This window comes from Benincasa hispida, chromosome 2 (assembly GCF_027475165.1).
Source record: "Benincasa hispida cultivar pf3 chromosome 2, pf3_genome.v1.1, whole genome shotgun sequence".
Taxonomy (NCBI): domain Eukaryota; kingdom Viridiplantae; phylum Streptophyta; class Magnoliopsida; order Cucurbitales; family Cucurbitaceae; genus Benincasa; species Benincasa hispida.
In genome coordinates this window covers 48,291,267-48,301,398 of record NC_143479.1, presented here as the reverse complement: position 1 = coordinate 48,301,398, position 10,132 = coordinate 48,291,267, and the positions used below count along the sequence as shown (strand labels likewise).

The window sequence follows — 10,132 nt, the reverse complement described above, 5'->3', positions numbered from 1 at the left end:
GGTGGCTTTCTGCCTAGGTGAAAAGAAATCCACTAGAATATAACTTAGTTTTTACAACATACACTTCAACTAAGATTACATAAAGTCGGTTTACTCATAACTAAGTACTAGCGAGCAATTTAGGCTCCCCCTAATACTAATATTGCTTATGATAAGTATGCAAATTTAAAGTCCCCCTAAATCTAATGTCACAACAATGATTCAACGCCCTTTTCACCTGCTAGTTGAAGGAACACTTAACCAGTACTCTACCATAACAAAACTACTTGATCAGCTCATGCTTCAAAGAACCGCCCTGTTTCTTACTCTGATTATACAACGATGCCTAACACACGAAATCCTTCTAGATTACAATGAATCAGTCCACACTAGCAAGAATACAGCTTGCCCCAAAACCACACAGATAAAAGCAAGCCACATAAGGTAAGAAAACCACCAACGACAACAAATCAAACGAGGAAAAGGTCACCCTAACGAATCTGCCATCAATAAGTAAAGAATATTGACACCATGTCAGAGACAAATTATCAAACAAAATAAAAGAAAATATTATCTTCCAACCAGCACTAGAACATAAGCTATTCTATTAATCATACAACCTATAATCTAATCCAAATTTCACTTTCTCAAGTTAAAACTTAAATTAATGAAAAAATTAATACTTGAACTGAGAACTAAAAGCAATAAGAACATATTGGATAAAATACATGTTGCAATATGGAAATACCTCTTGAATAATTAAGGATATAAACATCAAAACATATCAATACTAATTTTAAATTATTGTGTTCTCCTACTCATATCACAATAAATCACAAACTCCATACAATCTAGAAAGAAATCTGCTAAAATTTAAATCAACATCCAGAGTCACATCTAGCTCATATTATGTACCAATACCAACTCCAATTAAGTTATTCATTTCTATATATATATATATATATTTACTCACACAATGTCTAATTTACCTCCACAAATAAGTGTGATGGTACATAAAAAAAAAAAAAACATGACATATAACCTAGAACATAGAAATTAAACACACTACCTATTTTTATCTTGTCAACATTGTGTTTTTAGGTAGTTTATGCATGCCTTTTGGTTAATAAAGGCTTGGGTACATACTATGAGATAAACGTGGCTTTGCATGCAAATGTAATGGCTTCGAGAGAGAGAGATCACCAGTATCAGAAAGGTCTATTTTTGTGATTCCTGCCATTAAACTCCATGTAAACCCTTGTAGAAGTCTAGCAAATAACATCATGGTAATGTTAGTGCCCAGTGAGCTACCAGCACAACCTCTCCTCCCTCTAGTAAAGGTGATGAAACGCAAATTGGGTTCCGAAATTCCCAATTCAACTGTTCCGTCTTTTAGATGACGTTCTGGATCAAATCTCATTGGATCCTCCCAAACCCTTGGATTTCGACCGAGACCTGAACGACTAAGCAACACTTCACTTCCTTTGGGAATAAAGTAGCCAGCCACAACAATATCAGAAGTGGAAATGTGAGGAACATTGAAGGATGAAAACGGATGAAGCCGAAAAGATTCTCTAGCACAAGCTGTGAGATACTTGAGTTTTGGGATATCAGATTCTTGAACTAGCCTTTCTCTTCCAACTACTTTGTCCAGTTCTTCAACGACTTTTTCAAGAATTTTTGGTTGGTTAAGTAATTCCGCCATTGCCCATTCCACTGCGTTCGAAGGATTATCTATTGTTGCAATTTGTAAGTCCTATTATTATAATGGTGGGAAAAGTTGGCATTAGTATAAACAACAATATGTGACCAAATTTCAAGAAGCATAAATTACAAGTTAATTAGTTTTTTATGTTTAATATTAAGCTTGTATTTGTCATTGGACCTTCAAAAATATCATTAAATAGTAGTTTCTCAACCTTCAATTTTGTGTCTAGGGTCTTTACATTAAAAATATTTACAAGGTTAGTGTGTAGTAAGACCCGTGAAGTTAAAAAAATATGTCAAAATAGGTCAAACATCTTATTGTTGAAACCAAACCAAATAGTTACAAACTTAAAAGTCTAGAGACTAAGTAGAATTATATATAATTTACCACATGTGCATGTATGTATGTGCGAATAATTTATCGTGATTATTATCATATTCAAAATTGTAGAACGTTTACCGTGATTTGAGCCTTGATCTCTTCAATTGACAACAACGAATTTGTATTCTCATCTTTAAGTGAAATGAGGATATCAAGAATATCCTCTACCTCTTTAATTTTCTTGTCCTTCCATTCTTGCACTCTCTCGTCAATAATGGGTTCGTCATACTTTTGAAGGATATTCAAAGCATTCTTCATAATTTTCTGATGTCCATCTAAATCAAATGACTTCAAACAAGGCATGAAATCTGATATAGAAAATGCATGAATATGCTTAACAATGGTCAACAACGCTTGAACATGTTCTTCTTCTTCAAAAGTTGGCCCCCCATCTTCCCTTCCTTTGCCATAATATCTTCTATTGAATAGCATTTGTCTAAGAATGTTACCGCAATAATGTTGTGTTATGCTTCTAAGATTAATCACTGCACCTCCTCTATTGTTGTTGGTTTGGGTGAAAATATAGCGTAAAAGAGTATCAGCTTCGGCGGTTCTTTGGCCAAGCATTCGATGGAGAGTTGATGGATTGAGTATTTTTGATGTAAGGATTCTTCTCATCTTCTTCCATTGGTCTCCCAATGGTGATAATATTGTGGAGACATATCCACGAGTTAAGATATAAATAGCGTTGGACGTAGAAGAACGTGATGCAAAGACAGAATCATAAGTCTTAAGAAATTCAAGAGCGAGTTCTGGAGAAGTGACAGGGATTACGTAAGTATTTCCGAGGCGTATGGAAGCAATTTCAGTGTTGAGTTTCTTCATTACTGAATGAATCCATTGGTGTGTTGGGGATTTGTTGATTAACATTGTTGGGAGGCAACCAACGAGAGGCCATGGCTTTGGGCCAGGTGGGAGAGGTGGTCGTCGGACTAAGTGTTTTCTTCTACGGTTACAATAACATTGGGAAAACAAGATAGAAGTGAGAGCCATAAATCCAAACACAATTAAAGTTTTAGACGTTATGGCTATTGGAGAGTTTTGGTGTGCCAATTGAGGAATGAATAAAAAAGCAATTACCATGGCTTTCTCTCACTCCTCTCTCTTTTACTCTCTCTATGTGTAATAGATGAATGCTATATAACTACCCTTCAGGGATGTGTGTGTTTGGATATATATATATAATATATATTAATATAATTTGTAGTGACATATAAAGTATTTAATTAAATTATAAATTTAGTCGACCAACTTTTGTTATTGATATCTATTTGATATTTGAACTCGAATTAATTTCTAGTTTAACTTTTAACTTTTAATTAAAAACTCAATTAATCTTTACCAAGCATCTATTAAGTCTTTAAAGTTTTAATATCGTATAGCTTAAGTTTTCAAGTTTCCGCTAATAACTTGGCCTTCAACTAATTGACATTTTTAATTCCACTTAAGACAAAAATACATGGACAGTTTTTTTTCTTTTGAATACAAATGGAATAAAAGAATTTGCTATAGACCTCGTATTTATTAATACAATTATATGTCATTTGAGTTATGCTTACTTTGATAAAAGTGTATGGATAATTACTTACAACAATGTGTAATTTTATATCAAAATTTTATCTATTAATACAATTATATTATATTAGAAAAGTATGATTCTTAAAAAAATATATTTTCAGACTACATTACCTTTTTAAATTTTAATTTATCACATTTATGTCATTTCAATAGTAATTAATATTTTTGTATATATTCAAACATTAATGCGTTATTCAAGTTGATATCTAACAAAAAAAGAAAAATATGTGGAAATACTCCTATTATCTTTTTTCTTTTCTGTGCACCAACGTGTAAAGCAAAAAATAAATTGATAAAAATGCAACAGTTACTTTTAAAATTTATTATTACTATTAAATTAATGCCAATAAACAACGCCCTCACTAAAATTTTATTTCATATATCGAATTAAAAAATCTAATTTAAAAAGTTTTGTATCTCTAACTTTCCACAAGTACAAAAATAACTCTTTTGGATTATCATTCTTCACCAATGCCTAAAATTTTATCCTCTTTTTTTTTTTTTTCAATTTTGTTCTCTCAGTGCCTTATTTTGGAAGCCATTTCACTTTTTTTTTTTTCTCAATACATTATTTTCGAAGCCATTTTAATCTTCAAGACTACTTAGGGATGATGGTACATTCAAATTGAAAAGGAGGATCTACAGTGTCATATTTAATATCTCGATGTCTAGCTAGGTTTGTGAAATGTTATAACTCAACTTTGATGAAATTGAATGAGAGTTTTTTCCTACTAAGGGACAAAAGGTTGTCAATGCCTTCAATCGATCAAATAATATTTATAATATCGATCTAGGACTTCAACTAACAAGTAGTCTTAGTAGCAAGAACAAGTCAAACCACAAGGAGCCTAAGATAGAATTTCTCCAAGCTAAATAAGTCTTTGGAAAGCAGTAAACAACGAGAGTTTTTGGTTTTTTCACATTCTTTTTAAGTCCGATTAACTTTTATTAGGCACCTAATTACTCCAAATTAACCCCCAAACAGTCTATAATGCTATGAGTAGACTCAAAATGGTAGACTCAAAATGGCTCAAGAGTTAAATTTCATAGACTCAAAATTGTAATGACACATTTGAGGGAACTGAATTTTTATTCTTATTCTTTTTCATTTTCCATATATATATATATTACTTAACAAAAAATGGGAAATCTTAACTAGACAGGTCACCTTCCTTTTAGCTTGCCCACACAGATTACGTGAATGATTATCAAACTACGAGCATTGTATCCTTAAAGTTGTCAAAGCTTACTCACTTCCTCTAAGTATATACATGTAGTAGCAACTAAAGGTATTATAGCCGCCCTTGATTACTAATACCTTGGGAAGGTGGAGTAATCATATTAAAAAATATCATACATACTTTCTTTGACTCTACAACATGTTTGCCTTTTACAACTTTCTTTTATTCACTTTACAATAGGCTTTTACTATACAGAACAAGAGTTTGACAAAAAATCTAAGCATGTATTACTAAGTTGAGCTAGGAATGGCTTAACCACTATCACCTAGGCCTTTTGGGGGTGACAACAAGCATATGGGCTAAATAATTGAATCATAATTCTTCAAAACTATAGATAAAATTTTAAATTTGGCTATGTACTCAAAGATATAGGGGAATCAAGAAAAAATTTGGCTCAGAATCATACACACATTCTTATAAATCATAAAAAAATTGAATAGGAATTATCTAAAGCTCATCACAGTCTGTCATTATCACGTTACATGCAGCACAATCATCATATAATTGAACTCAACAACAAAGTCTAAGCTCATATGCTCAAGGACTTCTCAGACATGCAAACCAACCATCCCTAACCTAAAACGATACATTATCGCTAAGGTATCTATAATAATACAATAAAATTAATAAAAGACAATGGAATAGAAAACTTCTCCTGATAGTGTTCTTCTTTGAGTTGTGGTGATAGGGCTCGCCACTGCAAATGATCTTTTTTATCTTCTAGAGCCAAGGGGGAACCTACAAAAGAAAAATAATAAGTTAAAGCTAAGAAAGCAATAAAAGAAAGTAATAAATTGTTTTTTCTTGGCTTCCTCCAAGAAGCACAAACTTTTGGCATCAGCTACACAATGGTGTTTTCTTGTCAAGATACGTAAACACTTTCATATTTCTCGGGCACTTTCTTCCTTGAGTCCATAAAGCTGTTTAAGGTAAGCAAACTTTTAAAGCATTCAAAAGCATCAATGACAGAGATATTTTTTTATTTTTTTCGTTTTGGAAAAAGAAAATAAAAAGAAAGACTCGGTTGACTCAACTGAATATAAGACTCAATGGACTCGTGAAGAAAAGATGAGCAATATTAAAAAAAACATAAAAGAGATACCAGAAAGAAGAATAAGTCGATGCTTTGTAGTCTTTAACTCTATTACCTAAGGCTCCTCGAGATGAAGCTCGGGCTCATACTTAACTTCACATACTTATTATGGGCACAATAGAGGGTACGCATCCTCGTCATTGCTAAATGGAAGCAATTGTAGTATTGGCGATGGATGGCTCTAGTCTGCTCTCCAGTCTCTGCATGAAATCTGTAAACTCAATGACATGGTTAACCATGACTTGTAGCTTGGTGTGGGTCTCCTATTGAAACACTTAAAGTTAGAAAGTACCGTTAGCAAGTTCACAAATAATATTTTCCAACGTCTTACCTTGGCCTTAAGTTTGGGATATCTGCTGCTCAACTTGGCTGTTAATATAGAATATCTCACAACTGCTCACCTCGTTAGTCTTAGAGGATGGTGGTAATAAGGGTTCATCTTGCCTCCCAACTAATTTAGCGAATTGAGTGATTAGGTTACTGAAACTCCAAAGATTAATTTAGCCTCTGCTTTAGAATATAGATTGTCTTGTTGGAAGCCCGAGAACTCTCACTGCCTACAAAGGTTTCCTGCTCAAACTCAAAAGAGATATTAACAACCTTCACAACCATTTCCTCTAACAACATGCCTGAGTTGGCAGAAGGAGAATGCATTAACATGTTGGGCACAGCGGGATATGGATCGTCATGCTTAACAACCAAATCTTGGACAAGAGAGGTTAATTTAGAAATTTGACTTTTAAGCTCATTAAACTCTCCTACCTCCTCTTTGTCCCATAGAGTAGCATGTCTCCCACAAAGCACATAGTAGATGCAAGGCACGTCATCTGTCATGATCAAACAAGTAGACAAAAGAAATGGGCCTAATTTGACGAATAGAAGATTGTCGAGGCCTTAAATCGGTCAAATAACATTTAATACTAATCTAAAATTTCAACTAACAAGTAGTCTCAGTAACAAGAGCGAGTCAAACCACATGGAGCCCAAGATAGAATTTATTTAAGCTAAGTCATTGGAAAGCAATAAAAATGGGAGTTTTGGTTTTTTCACATTCTTTTGAAGCCCGATTGGTTTATTAAGCTCCTAATTGCTTCAATTTAAACCAAATGATTTGTAATGTTCTGAAATGCATGTATCTCGAGTTCCTACAATTATAGAAATTTAATCAAATTAATTATTATAAACAAACGACATTAGAGGCACTAAGATAGCTCATTTAAGGAACTATCACCTATAACAATTTTTATATGATCAAATCTATTTGAGAAACATAAGTGTATAGCAAGAGTCTTTGTTTTTCTTTTCTAATCAATGTATTGTTTTTTCTTTGATTGAAAAAAATGAAAATTTTGTGATCTATTGCAAATATGTCCTTGATTGTGTATTTGTGTCACATATGTGTGACAAAAATTTTAATATTCAATCAACAATAAAAAATTAAAAATTAATCATTCAATGATAATTTGTATGAAGAATGAAGAATTAAAATAAAACAAAATTTATCATTTCATTCTCCGCTAAGTTAAAAGAATATTTATTTATTATATGATTACAAATTATATAATATAAAATAAAATTAATAAGCCTAATTTATACAATATTAAAAAGCAAGGGTCTTAAAAAAATATATTCTTAATCTATTTTACCTTTTTAAATTCTAATGAATTGGAGATACATAATTTGTTTAAGGGTTCGTTTTCAAATATAAGGAAAATGAGTATTTTATTTATAAATATAGTAAAATGTGGTTGTTTTATCAGTGATAGGCAACCACATTTTGTTATATTTAAAAATATTTGTAGTAGTTTTGTCATTTAAAATAATTATACTTTATTTAATTCTGTTTGACCATACTTTTTTTTCCGAAAACCTAAATTTTTTATTATATAATTAAAATAATCCAATTGTTTGTAAAAAAAGAAAATAATCGTGACTGATTATCGTGTTAAATGCATAATACCGTTACCATACAAATTTATTAATATTGTCATTATTACTGTATTTAAACACACAACCTTTAATTTCACCATCTATATATACATCTAAGACATTAGAATTAAAACTCCCTTAATTTTCCAATAGAAAAACCTATGAATTCAATTCAACCATGAAAGAAGTTCTTGCAAAGTGTATGATTTTGAACAAACATAAATGACAATTAATGTTAAAAAATGAATGAGAAAAAGAGTAAGAAAAACAATAAAAAAAAAATTGAATACGCATATAAATGACAATCAGAAATCGCAACAGAAAAAAAAAAAAAAGAAAAAAAAGAAAAAGAAAAAAAAGGTGGTATATGCAATGAGATTAATTTCAAAAATGAAAAAAAAAAAGCATTCATTATTTTAACTAATATTATTTTACCCTAAAACATTTTGAAATTATTTTTTTAAAATGAAAATAAACTATATGTTGCAAGATTAAAAATTTTTCCTTTTAAGAAATAAGAAATTTGTAGAAGTTTTGCTTTAATTAGTTTTATTTTTATTTTTTGGACTTCTTTTAACACTTCTTTTCTCATCTAAATACTTATTGATGTATTAAATAATCTACTACATAAATTTATTATTGGTCAAATTTAATATTGAATCTTAATGAGAGACTAAACGGAAAAATATTAAAATATAAAGAATAATTTTTTTTTTTTGAATAGGTGATATTATTATACAACAATAAAAGGGATCCCACAATCTGGGATCAAGGCACCAACACGAAAAGAGCACCTACAAAGACGCACAATAGCGAAAAAATAGAACCAACAAAAAGGTTAATATGAACAAATAACCAAACATCCAGAAGAACAAAAAACACTCCACAATCTGGGGACCTCAGAAACTAGACAAACAGGATTAAAGTATCCAAACAAAGAACGAGGAAATCAAACAAACTAGATCTGTCTATGAAGATAAATCTGCCACGAAGTAGCACTCGCACGAACCATAGATATAATAAGCTAAAACACAGTAGACGCCAATCTCGGCTGACCGCCGTGTAACCGACGGTCCCTCTCCTTCCAAATATAGTAAATCGACGCACACCAGAAGACTCTAAATAACTTACTACTCACATCCTTACCAGCCCTTACCCGACACACCCAAATCAACTCCACATCCCACCCTGCAACACGATGAGATGAACTCAACAAGCGTACCAAACCCTCCCAAATTTCCCGCCCAAACACATAGTCAAAGAACATATGATTCCTGGACTCAATCTCACCCAAGTAGAGCAGACAACCATTATCCACCAAATGATCCCATCTTCTCAATCAATCCCGAGTGCCCAACCTATCCTTCACCATCAACAAGGCCCAAAATGAATGCCTTGGAATATTACCCCTAAACCAAAGTAGACAAGCCCAAGCCACCCTAGGACCCCTAGGACGCAAACTCTTCCACGCACTGGCAACAATAAAACGATCGGTACTACTCAGAACCCAAACCCATCTATCCACCTCATCCACCCTCGGAACCACATCTTGAACCAAATCCCACAAATCACGCAATTCCCAAGATAACAAAAGCCTATGCCAATAACCATCATCAGATAAGAAATCTGAGGGCCTAGCCTCAAGATAGCTCGCAGCATCATAGACCACCCCCTCCCCATAATTCTCCAAGATAGACCCCACAGGCAACCACGGATCACACCAAGCAAAACATCTCCTCTCGTTACCAACTTGCATCTTGACCAGTGGCTTAAGCCTATGTCAACAATGTAATATCGCCCTCAGACACCATGACCGCCCCATCTCCGATCGAATTTCCCATAAAGATCGCCCTTGAAACACCTATGCTCCCATCCAAGTAACCCACAAGGACCCAGACCAGACCAGCAATAACCATAACAATGTCATGATAGCTGCCACATTCCAGGAAGATGTGTGGTGAATACCCAAACTGCCTTTAGATTTTGGCAAACAAACCTTATCCCAAGCAACACACACAGTCCCTCTACCATCAACCCACCCACGCCATAAGTACGCCTGTAAGATATGATCCACCTCCTGGCCAACAGAAACAGGCAACATAAAAATGCTAGACTAGTAAACCTGAAAACTCTACAACACTGAGTAGACTAACTACAAGCGTCCCACAAAAGAGAGAGATCTCGCAGCCTAACTCCTAACCCTCGCAATAATCTTCTAAATCA

General features: G+C 33.0%; 1 pseudogene across 1 annotated transcript; it reads right to left on the bottom strand.

The window, feature by feature from the left end:
- Positions 1–909: 909 nt before the first annotated feature.
- LOC120072094 (tryptophan N-monooxygenase CYP79A68-like) lies at positions 910–9,665 on the bottom strand (annotated as a pseudogene). Its single transcript, XR_016527814.1, has 4 exons — positions 9,268–9,665; positions 8,649–8,703; positions 2,147–3,014; positions 910–1,735 (listed from the first exon to the last, which is right to left on the bottom strand). The product of XR_016527814.1 is annotated as a tryptophan N-monooxygenase CYP79A68-like (transcript).
- Between the last annotated feature and the right edge of the window lie 467 nt (positions 9,666–10,132).